Source organism: Ovis aries, unplaced genomic scaffold, assembly GCF_016772045.2.
Source record: "Ovis aries strain OAR_USU_Benz2616 breed Rambouillet unplaced genomic scaffold, ARS-UI_Ramb_v3.0 scaffold_87, whole genome shotgun sequence".
Classification (NCBI taxonomy): domain Eukaryota; kingdom Metazoa; phylum Chordata; class Mammalia; order Artiodactyla; family Bovidae; genus Ovis; species Ovis aries.
Window position 1 is genome coordinate 1,200,388 of NW_024599828.1, and position 13,561 is coordinate 1,213,948.

Here is a 13,561-nt window from a genome sequence, read left to right on the forward strand (position 1 = left end):
AAAGATCTGGAAACACACACACACACACACACACACAGACGTCTCAATAACATCTTTACCTTCATCAGTGTCCTTGGCAAGTGGACTTTGAAGCTTTTCAGAATACAGCGAATTGAACTGTAATCTCTTCCTTGAAGCTTGGGTGGAAAATCAAACTGATCTGCATGGACATCTAAGAAGACGGAGGATCTTGCCTACTTGCAGAAATAACTGCTAAGAACACCATGAAAATGGATACTAAGGCCCATGCTTGACACACGTGGTTTCATGTCATCTTCCGAGCCACCTCATGAGATATGCATTTTTGTCTTCACTGGTGAGGACATTGCTAAGATGATAAGTTGTCAAATGGCAAAGTGAAGACTTCAGGGACAGCCCAGGGACATACAACTGGCTTTAGGTAGTGGGTCTATTGGCAGACATCAGGAGCATCTATGATACCAGGCTGCATCAAGGATTTAGGGCAGAGAAGTACTTCAATTGCATGGTTCCAGTATTGAATAAATGTCATATGCATCCACAAGTGTTTTATATCATCCAACAGCTGTACAAAGAAGAACTGTGTGCTAGGTTCTGGGTTAAAGGCTTCAAAGTCAAAGTTGATCAAGACAAAATTAATCTTTATCTTAAGAGAGCTAGAAGTCTAGTTCTCATGAACGCATGGCCCCAGGAGGCAGGAGAAATGATATTAGGGCTAAGTGGCCATGTTGGAATCTGGGCAGCACAGGCCTTAACTCTTGGGGCAGCCTTTCTTCCACTTCACCCATGCTGGAAAGCAGGCCAGTTGGTGATGTTTTCAAGAGAATCAGAAGTTTGTATATTTCTGTACAATCTACTGTTTTTAATGTTAGCAATTAATTTTATTTTCCTGGAAAAAAAAAGTGGGAACAAAATCTCCACAGTGATGTGCTGGAATCAGCCTTCAGTTTCTGCAGGTTTTTGTTTCTGGCTGAGAGCTGGGAGTGCAGTGGGGACAGAGAAGAATTTAATTCATGTTGATTTATTTTAAAAGAGACTGAATGCATACTAAACATGTTGACTCATTGGAAAACCCCTGATATTAGGAAAGATTGAAGGCAAGAGGAGAAGTGGAAGCCAGAGGATGAGATAGTTGGATAGCATCACCAAGACAATGGACATGAGCTTGAGAAAGCTCCGGGAGTTCTTTATGGATAGGGAAGCCTGGCATGCTGCAGTCTTGCCGTTGCAAGGAGACGGACACAACTGTAGGACTCTACTGAACTGAAAAAACTGAGAACAAAAACTAATGAATCTAATTACATCAAGTTGTTGACTGTCTACCTATAACAACACATTACTTCAGTTCAGTTCAATTCAGTCGCTCAGTCGTGTCTAACTCTTTGTGACCCAATGAATCGCAGCACGTCAGGCCTCCCTGTCCACCACCATCTCCCGGAATTCACTCAGACTCACATCCATCGTGTCCGTGATGCCATCCAGACATCTCATCCTCTGTCATCCCCTTCTCCTCCTGCCCCCAATCCCTCCCAGCATCGGAATCTTTGCAAATGAGTTAACTCTTCTCATGAGGTGGTCAAAGTACTGGAGCTTCAGCTTTAGTATCATTCCTTCCAAAGAAATCCCAGGGTTGATTTCCTTCAGAATGGACTGGTTGGATCTCCTTGCAGTCCAAGTGACTCTCAAGAGTCTTCTCCAACACCACAGTTTGGGGAGTGGGGGGTGGGGGGCGCCAGGCAGGTGGGACATGAAAGCTATGACTCTTTGGCTCTTCCTCCTCCCTCCCGGACCTATCTCCGCCTCCCGCTCCAACGCCTGGATGATCTGAGCCTCGAGCCTGGACGCAGCCTGGCTCCTCCCCTCCTCCGCCCCCTCCCCCCGCCTGACCTGGCCGGCTGCAGCCGTGGTGACTCCCCTTCTGCCCCCTCCCCGGCCGCCGTCGCCCGCCGCCTCAGCGGACCAGGGACTTGCCCGTCCGCGGCTGCTCCGGACCTAGAGGATCAAGACATAATGGGAGCATTTTTAGACAAACCAAAGATGGAAAAACATAATGCCCAGGGGCAGGGTAATGGGTTGCAATATGGGCTAAGCAGCATGCAAGGCTGGCGAGTTGAAATGGAGGATGGACATACTGCTGTGATCGGTTTGACAAGTGGACTTGAAACATGGTCCTTTGCTGTGTATGATGGGCATGCTGGTTCTCAAGTTGCCAAATACTGCTGTGAGCATTTGTTAGATCACATCACCAATAACCAGGATTTTAAAGGGTCTGCAGGAGCACCTTCTGTGGAAAACGTGAAGAATGGAATCAGAACAGGTTTCCTGGAGATTGATGAACATGAGAGGTATGTCGGAGAAGAAACACGGTGCTGACAGAAGTGGGTCAATGTTATGCTCTGAGCCCGTATCTCTGAACAGACCAAGAGAGCAAGTCCACCACAGTATTGCAAATGCAAGAAGGGAGTTTGTTTATTCCTAGCGTGCTAGGGCCCAAATCTCATCCCACACAAGGGAATCTGACAAGAGCCCCCAACAAAGGAGTATGGTGGCTTATATACAGGCAGTTCTTTGTCTCAGTTACAGGAGTAGCTGGCGTTACATGATTGGCCAGGCAGGATGAGCGCATATCCTGTCTCTTTCTGGTAAACATGACTCAGGTCCTAGAGCCCATTGTTTGGTCCCTAACATTCCCCCCTGTCTTTAGATCATATAGAGGAAGCTTCATCTCGGTCTTGAGACACAGTTTGATATTGTTGTTGAAGCACAAACAGCTGTACTGTATTTATGCTTTTTTTTTTTTTTACAAAGGCTATAAGTCTATTGATAATACATGGGCCAAAGGTAAGCATTAGTAAAAGTATTAGCAGGGGTCCCAACAAGGTGGAGATTAGGGTGGTCAACCAAGGGGATTGTTGAAACAAAGACTCAAACCATCTTTGTTGAGCCTCATGTTCTCGTTTACATTGGGCTAGTCCCTCTCTTATTTTGGCCATAGATTTTTTTACTATTTTTGTGTGATCAGCATAAAAACAACACTCTTTTTTTTTAGGGCAGCACAGAATCCCCCCTGTATCTCCCCACAGATCTTTTAGTTATGCCTGGGCGCACCTGGACATGCCCAGAATGCATGATTTCGGAGCTTGCCCCTCTTTCAGGGTATATTTACCATCAGCTTAAGGTCAAAGTATAAGTCTGGCCACCAAGTATTTGGTGGATGTATTTCGGTGGTGGAGTTAAGCATCTCACGTATTAGTCTATTTTGCAGTTTTTAGGTGATTTTGACGGGTTGATGTGGGTTCACGCTGGCAACTCCGGAGCAGAGTAACTGGGTCATCCACAAGACGGCCCAGCCGAGTTGTCCTGGTCCTGTTGGCGCCTTCGAAGCTTTAGCCTCAGGGGGTTGGACGGGTGCAGAGATGCTTCCCATTCTTTCTTAGCGTCTTCCTGCTCTGCTGAAGCAGCTGGGCGTACATGGTTGCAATGAACCCAAGGCCCAATACCGTCGACCTTTAGGGCAGTTGGGGTGGTAAGAAGAACAATATAAGGACCCTTCCATTTGGGTTCTAGTGCTTTGGTTTGGTGCCTTTTGACCCATACCCAGTCTCCTGGGCCAATGTCATGTGAGGGAAGAGTTCCCTTATTTTGACCCACATGTATTTCCCGGAGCAGTTTCCAGACACGAGAGTGCACCTTGCTTAAGGCCATCAAGGCCTCTTGGAATTTCCCCAACGTGGGAGGCGGTAGTTTCTTCCCTTTAAATATTGGACATACAGGGGGAGATCTCCCATACAGAATTTCAAATGGGGTCAGATTAAGTTGATAAGGAGTATTACGCGCACGGAAGAGGGCGAAGGGAAGGAGGGTCACCCAGTCCCCGCCAGTCTCTATAGCCAATTTAGTTAAAGTTTCTTTTAGAGTCCGATTCATTCTTTCTACTTGCCCTGAGCTCTGTGGACTGTATTCACAATGTAACTTTCATTTAGTCCCCAGGGCTAGGGCAAGGCTCTGAACTATTTGACTCACAAAAGCAGGTCCATTATCAGAGCTGATGGTCACTGGCAGGCCAAACCTGGGAACTATTTCTTCTAAAATCTTTTTTGCCACTATCATCACGGTTTCTCCCTTTGTAGGAAAAGCCTCCACCCACCCTGAGAAGGTATCCACCAACACTAACAAGTACCGGTAACCATTCTTGCCTGGCCTTACCTCGGTGAAATCTACTTCCCAATGTTGCCCTGGTCTTTCTCCCTGATACCTCAGTCCTGCATGTTGTCCTTTTCCTGGCCTCATCTGTTGACACACCTTACAAGCATGCACTATGTTCTTTACAGTTGTCTGGTGCGGGGGAAATCGGAGGCGTGCAGTTTGAAAGAGCATCAGAGTCTTCTTTTCTCCCAGATGAGTAGACAAGTGCAAATGCTCACATAGTTGCCATCCCAACTGAGCAGGGAGTATCAAGTAGCCGTCTGAGTCTCGGTACCATCCATTTTTATCTTTTTGAAGGTTGGTGTGTTTTTGGATCCAAGCAAGGTCTGTGGATGAATACTCAGCGGTTGGGGGCAGAGTTCCCATACCTGGAGGTGGAAGTCCGATCACCAACACAGGGGTGATGAAATCTTCATCAGCTACTTTTTGAGCTGCCAGGTCTGCGGCACGATTCCCTCGTGCCGTGGGGCTGTCACCCTTCTGATGTCTAGGTACGTGTACTATTGACACAGCCTGAGGCATCTGTACAGCCTCTAAAAGTCTACGGATTTCAGGCAAGTTTTTAATTTCTTTTTTTTTTTTTCAGCTGTCAAAAACTCCTGTTCCCGATATATTGGGCCCTGGATGTGTACCGTGCCAAAAGCATAGCGACTGTCAGTGAAAATAGTTACTTTTTTTCCTTTGGCTCTCTCTAATGCTTGAATCAGGGTAATTAACTCTGCCTTTTGTGCTGAGGTATCCGGGGGAAGGGCCTCTGCCCATATTGTCTGTCCAGAGTCATCTACTACTGAGGCTCCTGCCCGTCTCTGTCCAACTTTTATATAATTGCTGCCATCTGTGGACCATTTTAGCTCACTGTAATCCAGTGGAGTATCGGTTAAGTCTTTTCGCATTGCTGTTACCCCGGCCAGTATCTCATCACAATCATGGAGGGGGCTATTTTCCTCCGGATTGGGCAAAAGAGTGGCCGGATTTAGAGTGTAGGGCATTTGGAAATGAATCCGTGGGGTGTCAAGTAGCAAGGCCTGGTAGTGTGTCAAGCGGGCATTAGAAATCCATTTACCTGGGGGTTGCTTTAAAACTCTCTCTATGGCATGAGGAGTGTAGACCAAGAGTCTCTGTCCATAAGTCAGTTTATCAGCATCGTGGACTAAGAGCGCAGTGGCCGCGATGATACGGAGGCAAGGTGGCCATCTGGCTGCCACTGGGTCCAGTCTCTTGGAAAGGTAAGCTACAGGTCGCTTCCATGGTCCCCATCTCTGTGTTAGTACCCCTTTTTTTATCCCCTGCTTTTCATCTACAAATAATTGGAAAGGCTTAGATGGATCAGGGTGGGCAAGGGCAGGAGCTTCTAGCAAGGCTCGCCTGAGCTCTTGGAAGGCCTCTTTTATTGGCTCAGTCCATTCCCAGTCCTTGTTTTCTTTGGTCCCTTTATATAGGGGCCTGGCCTTTTCTGCAAACCCCAAGATCCGTAACCGGCAATATCCCACAGTTCCCAGAAATTCTCTCACTTGTCTAGGGTTAGCCGGCTCAGGGATCTGGAGGATGGTTTCTTTTATAGCCTGTGTTAGCCACCTCTGGCCCTGTTTTATCTTATAACCGAGGTATGTAACCTCTTGCTTGGCAATCTGGGCCTTTTTGGCACTGGCCCTGTAACCTAAAGTCCCTACGGTTTGGAGAAGGTCACCTGTTGCCTCTTGGCACTCTTTCTCTGTAGCCGCTGCCAGCATAAGGTCATCAACATATTGTAATAAAACAATGGTAGGGTGTTCAACCCGATACTCATGGAGGTCTTCGTCCAGGGCCTCATTAAATAACGTGGGCGAGTTTTTGAAACCCTGTGGTAAGCAAGTCCATGTCAGCTGCACAGGGGTCTGACCACCGTCTTCCTGCCATTCGAAGGCAAAGATCTCTTGGCTTGCGGGGGCAAGAGGCAAACTGAAAAACGCATCTTTTAAATCTAAAACAGTGTACCAAATGTAATTTGGAGGCAAGTTGCTTAGCAATGTATAAGGGTTAGGAACCATAGGATGAATATCGTTCACCCGTTTGTTGACTTCTCGTAGATCTTGAACCGGTCTAAAATCAGTTCCCCCAGGCTTTTTCACAGGCAACAGGGGAGTGTTCCATGGGGACCGGCACCTTTTCAGGACCCCAGCGTCTATGAGGCATTGTATATGAGGAGTAATTTCTTGTCGAGTCTCTTGACTCATGGGATACTGCCATGCCCTCACAGGGGAAGCACTGGCTTTCAGTTCCACAATGATAGGGGGCCTCTGTTTGGCCAGTCCCATTCCTGCTGTTTCAGCCCAGGCCTGAGGGTATCTTTGAACCCATGGTTGTACTTCAGGGCTTATTGTCGCTGGGGCCTCTGGCAAGTAGAGTCTGTATTCATCTTTTAATGCCAGACACAGGACCTGAAGAGGATGCCCAGTCCCATCTAAAACCGACACTTGTCCGTGGTCGAAATGAATTTGGGCATTCACTTTAGACAGTAAATCTCTTCCCAACAAGGGTGCTGGACACTCAGGTATCACCAGAAAATAATGGGTTACCTGGTGGGCCCCCAAGTTCACATGCCATTTTGTAGTCCATCCATATCGTTTAGTCCCGGTTGCTCCCTGCACCCAGCTACTTTTTTTTAGACATGGGTCCATCTTTTTGGTTTAAGACTGAGTATTGGGCTCCCGTGTCCACCATGAATCCAACCGGTTTCCCCTCCACATTTATAGTTACCCAAGACTTGGGGAGGGGCTTCGAGCCCTGACCCCCTAGTCGCTATCCTCACCCGCGTAGAGGATATGACTGTCTGGAGAGGGAGTCTTGTTCTTGGGGTCCTTGGGCCCCTCTTTTAGATTTTTCTTGGGGCATTTATCTTTCCAACGTCCAAACTCTTTACAAAATGCACATTGGTTTTTCTCAAGCTTACGCCTTGTCGTTTTTTCTTCAGTTTTTGAGTCCAATTTTTTTCCTTTCTGGAACCTGCTTTTGTTTTCAACCCCAGCAAAAAATATCTGGGCCAGCTCTTTTTGATGTTTACGGTTTTCTTCAGCTCTAAATTCTCTTTCTTCTCTTCTAATGCGGTCCTCTCTCTCTTCTGGGGTCTCTCTATGATTAAAAACTCTCTCGGCTGCCCTCACTAGATCTTGCAAGGATTGTTCACTTAACCTCTCTATCTTTTGTAACTTTTTTCTAATATCAGGGGCTGCTTGATTTACAAGTGCTAACATAACTGCCGTTCGTGACTCATCTGCCTGTGGGTCCATAGGGGTATACTGTCTAAAAGCTTCCATTATCCTTTCCAGGAAGGCTGCTGGGCTCTCATTTGGCTCTTGTCTCACTGAATTTATTTTGGCCAAATTAGTTGGCTTTCTGGTGGCCACTCTGAGGCCAGCCATGAGAGTCTGATGGTACACTCAGAGATGCTCCTTACCTTCAGCGCGTTCGAAGTCCCAGTTGGGTCGCACCAAGGGGAACCCCTCCTCAATGAGGTTAGAGTGTATTGTGGGCCTCCCATCCACCCCTGGCACATTTTTCCGGGCGTTTGACAGGATCCGTTCGTGCTCCTCTGTAGTAAAAAGTACCTGTAACAGTTGCTGACAATCATCCCAAGTGGGATTGTGAGTAAACAGGATAGACTCTAAAAGATCAATAAGACCCTGCGGTTTTTCAGAGAAGGAGGGAGTCTGGGTTTTTCAGTTGTACAAATCACTAGTGGAGAAGGGCCAATACTGATATGTCCGTTCTCCACCCTCTCTGGCTGGCCCCGCCCCGGACCGGAAACGCATGAATGGTGGAGGAGGGAACCTCCCGGTCTTCTTCCGCTATGCCGGCCATTTTTTTTTTTTCACCTTTCCCCGAGTTTCCTAGGTGGGGCCCCTTTTTCTGGGAGGAGCTGAAGGCCTGGTTTTCTTTTTGGCTTCTCGCAATGAAACCTGTGGAACCTGTGGAAGCAAGGGCGGGGAAGAGGGAAGGGAAGTGAGGGGCTGAAAAACAAAAGGTTTTAGCCAGGCCAGGGGGTTTTCTACCAGGTCCTGTCAGACCAAAATGTATGGAGTTTGGTCTGGCTGGGTGTCCCGAAGGGTAGGGGGCGAGCACCTTCTCTCTGACCACTTGAATAGTAGGCAGGCTGAAGGTGCCTTCTTGTGGCCAGCTGACATCAAAAGCAGGCCACTCGGCAGAACAAAACATTACTAACTTGCTTTTCTTCACCAGCAATGATAGATTCTGTGCTCTAGACTTGAAATCAGAGAAGTGGTTAATCATAAGTGATAAAGGAGTAGAAGTTGTTTGTCCCATGATCACAGAAAAGTACACTGGGAGCCAACAGAGCACACAAAGAGCAATGCAGACACCACGAATAGACAAACAGATAACAAACACAGGGTGGCCACCGACAATGCACTCAATCTTACCTGCAGGATGTTCACAGAGCCAGCCGCCTCCCCAGCACAAAACCGGGCCCCGGCCTTATGCTGGACTTAATCCAGTAACCAGAGCCAGCCGCCTCCCCAGCACAAAACTAGGCCCCGGCCTTACGCTGGACTTGCCTCTGCACTTTACAGCCAGATGCCTCCCCAGTACGATACTGGGCCCCGGACTTAATCTGGGCTTCTGCAACATTAGCACCGGTGCTCAGAGCTCTTATCTCCTAATGAGGTTACTCCCTTCTACCAGGAGAGTTGTCCTCCCTGGCGGGAAAGAGATCCTGGACGAGCCCCCAGATGTTATGCTCCGAGCCCGTATCTCCGAACCGACCGAGAGAGCAAGTCCACCACAGTATTGCAAATGCAAGAAGGGAGTTTGTTTATTCCTAGCGCGCTAGGGCCCAAATCTCATCCCACACAAGGGAATCTGACAAGAGCCCCGAACAAAGGAGTATGGTGGCTTATATACAGGCAGTTCTTTGTCTCAGTTACAGGAGTAGCTGGCATTACATGATTGGCCAGGCAGGATGAGCGCATATCCTGTCTCTTTCTGGTAAACATGATTCAGGTCCTAGAGCCTGTCGTTTGGTCCCTAACAGTCAAAAGCAGTGGGTGTCCTCATTTCTCCTCAACACACCTACTTCAACTGTGGAGACTCAAGAGGGTTACTGTCTAGGAACAGGAAAGTTTACTTCTTCACACAAGATCACAAACCAAGTAATCCACTGGAAAAAGAACGAATTCAGAATGCAGGTGATTCTGTAATGATTCAGCGTGTGAATGGCTCTCTGGCTGTGTCAAGGGCCCTTGGGGACTTTGATTACAAATGTGTCCATGGAAAAGGTCCTACAGAGCAGCTTGTTTCACCAGAGCCTGAAGTCCATGATATTGAAAGATCTGAAGAAGATGATCAGTTCATTATTCTTGCATGTGATGGTATTTGGGATGTCATGGGAAATGAAGAGCTCTGTGATTTTGTAAGATCCAGACTTGAAGTCACTGATGACCTTGAGAAAGTTTGCAATGAAATAGTCGACACCTGTTTGTATAAGGGAAGTCGAGACAACATGAGTGTGATATTGATCTGTTTTCCAAATTCACCCAAAGTATCGCCAGAAGCAGTGAAGAAGGAGGAAGAGTTGGACAAATACCTGGAAAGCAGAGTAGAAGGTGGATCACTTAAGAAAAAATAAGTAGCTTTATTAAAGAAAAACCTCAGCATAATCAAACTTTTATAACATGTTAACTTTTAGATCTTTACGTACATGACTTCAGCATTTGGTGTTTAGTGTACACAAGTGGGAAAGGGCATTTCTGTAGTAGCTGTTGAGGTATTTGTTACTGTCCTATTATAGTTATATTAGAAATAGCAAGTATGGCCCAGTACATTCTGTTCAGGATACTTGGTAAAGTGTTTGTATGCTTTCAAATTCTTGATTAATTCACTGGCATGGATAATTTTATGCCAGGAAAGTCTGATTTATGGTTTATTATAAATAGATTGTTTATGATGGTGATAATTTGAATGCCATCTTTTGGGTGAAGCTGTATTTATGAATTTAACATCTTTGGGAGTTTTAAAATAAGAACTTAAAGATTATAGCCTGGCTATTAATACCTTTCATGTACCACAGCTTTTAAAAATTTATTTTAAACTATTTCAAAGCTTCTTGCCTAAGCCATAAACTGCCTCACCTAGACAACATAAACCTGAATAGAAGATATACTAGGTCTCTACCTGGCAGAAATGTAAATGCTGGATAATTCAAGTAATTAAGTTGGAAATTACGGAAGTGTATTTATCATAATTCTGCAGATTGCGTTGAGACAATTGCAAAGGCATTTGTAACTCTCAAGTGTGATGCCTTCAAATATTTGAAAAATATTAAAATAATTATTGATGCAGCTGCTATTTGGTATAAATATTAAGTATCACCAGAGAATTACAGTTTATTGCATATATGCAATAAGCATGGAGATTATATATTTTCTTTAAGCAGGAAAAACTTGACATGTCTATGATAGTGTTAAAGCACATTTTTTGTGGGGCTCCTAATGTTATTACTTTGCACGTTAAAGACCTTTAATAGCATGTAAACATTGATACACTATATACTTAAATCCTGTTGTGCCTGCATTATTAAAATTAATATGCACTTAAAAAAAATAAAAGCATCAATTCTTTGGCGTTCAACCTTCTTCACAGTCCAAATCTCAAATCCATACATGACCACAGGAAAAACCATAGCCTTGACTAGACGGAAATTAGTTGGCAAAATAATGTCTCTGCTTTTGAATATACTATCTAGGTTGCTCACAACTTTTCTTCCAAGGAGTAAGCGTCTTTTAATTTCATCGCTGCAGTCACCATCTGCAGTGATTTTGGAGCCCGCAAAAATAAAGTCTGACACTGACTACTATTTCCGCATCTATTTCCCGTGAAGTGATGGGACCAGATGCCATGATCTTCATTTTCTGAATGTTGAGATTTAAGCCAACTTTTTCGCTCTCTTCTTTCACTTTCATCAAGAGGCTTTTTAGCTCCTCTTCACTTTCTGCCATAAGGGTGGTGTCATCTGCATATCTGAGGTTATTGATATTTCTCCCGGCAATCTTGATTCCAGCTTGTGTTTCTTCCAGTCCAGCGTTTCTCATGATGTACTCTGCATAGAAGTTAAATAAGCAGGGTGACAATATACAGCCTTGATATACTCCTTTTCCTATTTGGAACCAGTCTGTTGGTCCATGTCCAGTTCTAACTGCTGCTTCCTGACCTGCATACAGATTTCTGAAGAGGAAGGTTAGGTGGGCTGGTATTCCCATCTCTTTCAGAATTTTCCACAGTTTATTGTAATCCACACAGTCAAAGGATTTGGCATAGTCAATAAAGCAGAAATAGATGTTTTCTGGAACTCTCTTGCTCTTTCCATGATCCAGGGGATGTTGGCAATTTGATCTCTTGTTCCTCTGCCTTTTCTAAAACCAGCTTAAACATCAGGGAATTCACAGTTCTCGTATTGTTGAAGCCTGGCTTGGAGAATTTTGAGCATTACTTTACTAGCATGTGAGATGAGAGCAATTGTGCAGTAGTTTGAGCATTCTTTGGCATTGCCTTTCTTTGGGACTGGAATGAAAACTGACCTTTCCCAGTCCTGTGGCCGCTGCTGAGTTTTCCAAATTTGCAGGCATATTGAGTGCAGCACTTTCACAGCATCATCTTCCAGGATTTGAAAAAGCTCCACTGGAATTCCATCACCACCATTAGCTTTGTTCCTAGTGATGCTTTCTAAGGCCCACTTGACTTCACATTCCAGGATGTCTGGCTCTAGATCAGTGATCACATCATCATGATTATCTGGGTCGTGAAGATCTTTTTTGGTACAGTTCTTCTGTGTATTCTTGCCACCTGTTCTTAATATCTTCTGCTTCTGTTAGGTCCAGACCATTTCTGTCTTTTATCAACACCATCTTTGCATGAAATGCTCCCTTGGTATCTCTAATTTTCTTGAAGAGATCGCTAGTCTTTCGCATTCTGTTCTTTTCCTCTATTTCTTTGCATTGATCACTGAAGAAGGCTTTCTTATCTCTTCTTGCTATTCTTTGAAACTCTGCATTCAGATGCTTATACCTTTCCTTTTCTCCTTTGCTTTTCGCCTCTCTTCTTTTCACAGCTATTTGTAAGGGTTCCCCAGACAGCCATTTTGCTTTTTTGCATTTCTTTTCCATGGGGATGGTCTTGATCCCTGTCACCAGTACAATGTCACGAACCTCAGTCTGTAGTTCATCAGGCACTCTATCTATCAGATCTAGGCCATTAAATCTATTTCTCACTTCCACTGTATAATCATAAGGGATTTGATTTAGGTCATTCTTGAATGGTCTAGCTGTTTTCCCTACTTTCTTCAATTTGAGTCTGAATTTTGTAATAAGGAGTTCATGATCTGAGCCACAGTCAGCTCCTGGTCTTGTTTTTGTTGACTGTATAGAGCTTCTCCATCTTTTGCTGCAGAGAATATATTCAATCTGATTTTGGTGTTGACCACTTGGTGATGTCCATGTGTAGAGGCTTCTCTTGTGTTGTTGGAAGAGGGTGTTTGCTATGACTAGTGCATTTTCTTGGCAAAAGTCTATTAATCTTTGCCCTGCTTCATTCCGCATTCCAAGGCCAAATTTGCCTGTTACATCTTTTTTTGGTGTTAGCTCTAAAAGGTCTTGTAGGTCTTCATAAAACCTTTCAACTTCAGTTTCTTCAGCGTTACTGGTTGGGGCATAGACTTGGACAACTGTGATATTGAATGTTTTGCCTTGGAGATGAATAGAAATCATTCTGTCATTTTTGAGATTGTATCTATCAGACTCTTGTTGACCATGATGGCTACTCCATTTCTTCTGAGGGATTCCTGCCCGCAGTAGTAGATATAATGGTCATCTGAGTCAAATTCACCCATTCCAGTCCATTTTAGTTTGCTGATTCCTAGAGTGTCGACAACACCCTTGCCATCTCTTGTTTGACCACTTCCAATTTGCCTTGATTCATGGACCTGACATTCCAGGTTCCTATGCAATATTGCTCTATACAGCATCCGATCTTACTTCTATCACCAGTCACATCCACAACTGGATATTGTTTCTTCTTTGGCTCCATCCCTTCATTCTTTCTGGAGTTATTTCTCCATTGATCTCCAGTAGCATATTGGGCACCTACTGACCTGGGGAGTTCCTCTTTCAGTATCCTATCATTTTGCCTTTTCATACTGTTCATGGGGTTCTCAAGGAAAGACTACTGAAGTGGCTTGCCATTCCCTTCTCCAGTGGACCACATTCTGTCAGACCTCTCCACCATGACCTGCCCATCTTGGATTGCCCCACAGGCATGGCTTGGTTTCATTGAGTTAAACAAGGCTGTTGTCCTAGTGTGATCATGGCACATTACTTAAGCGGTTTTAAAG

At 45.0% G+C, this 13,561-nt stretch overlaps 1 protein-coding gene and 1 pseudogene across 1 annotated transcript in view; one reads left to right on the forward strand and one right to left on the reverse strand.

Annotated features, from left to right (window-relative positions):
* Positions 1-13,561, reverse strand: part of PAG3 (pregnancy-associated glycoprotein 3) — a 928,325-nt gene that overhangs the window by 828,017 nt on the left and 86,747 nt on the right.
* Positions 1,932-10,370, forward strand: LOC101103023 (protein phosphatase 1A-like; annotated as a pseudogene).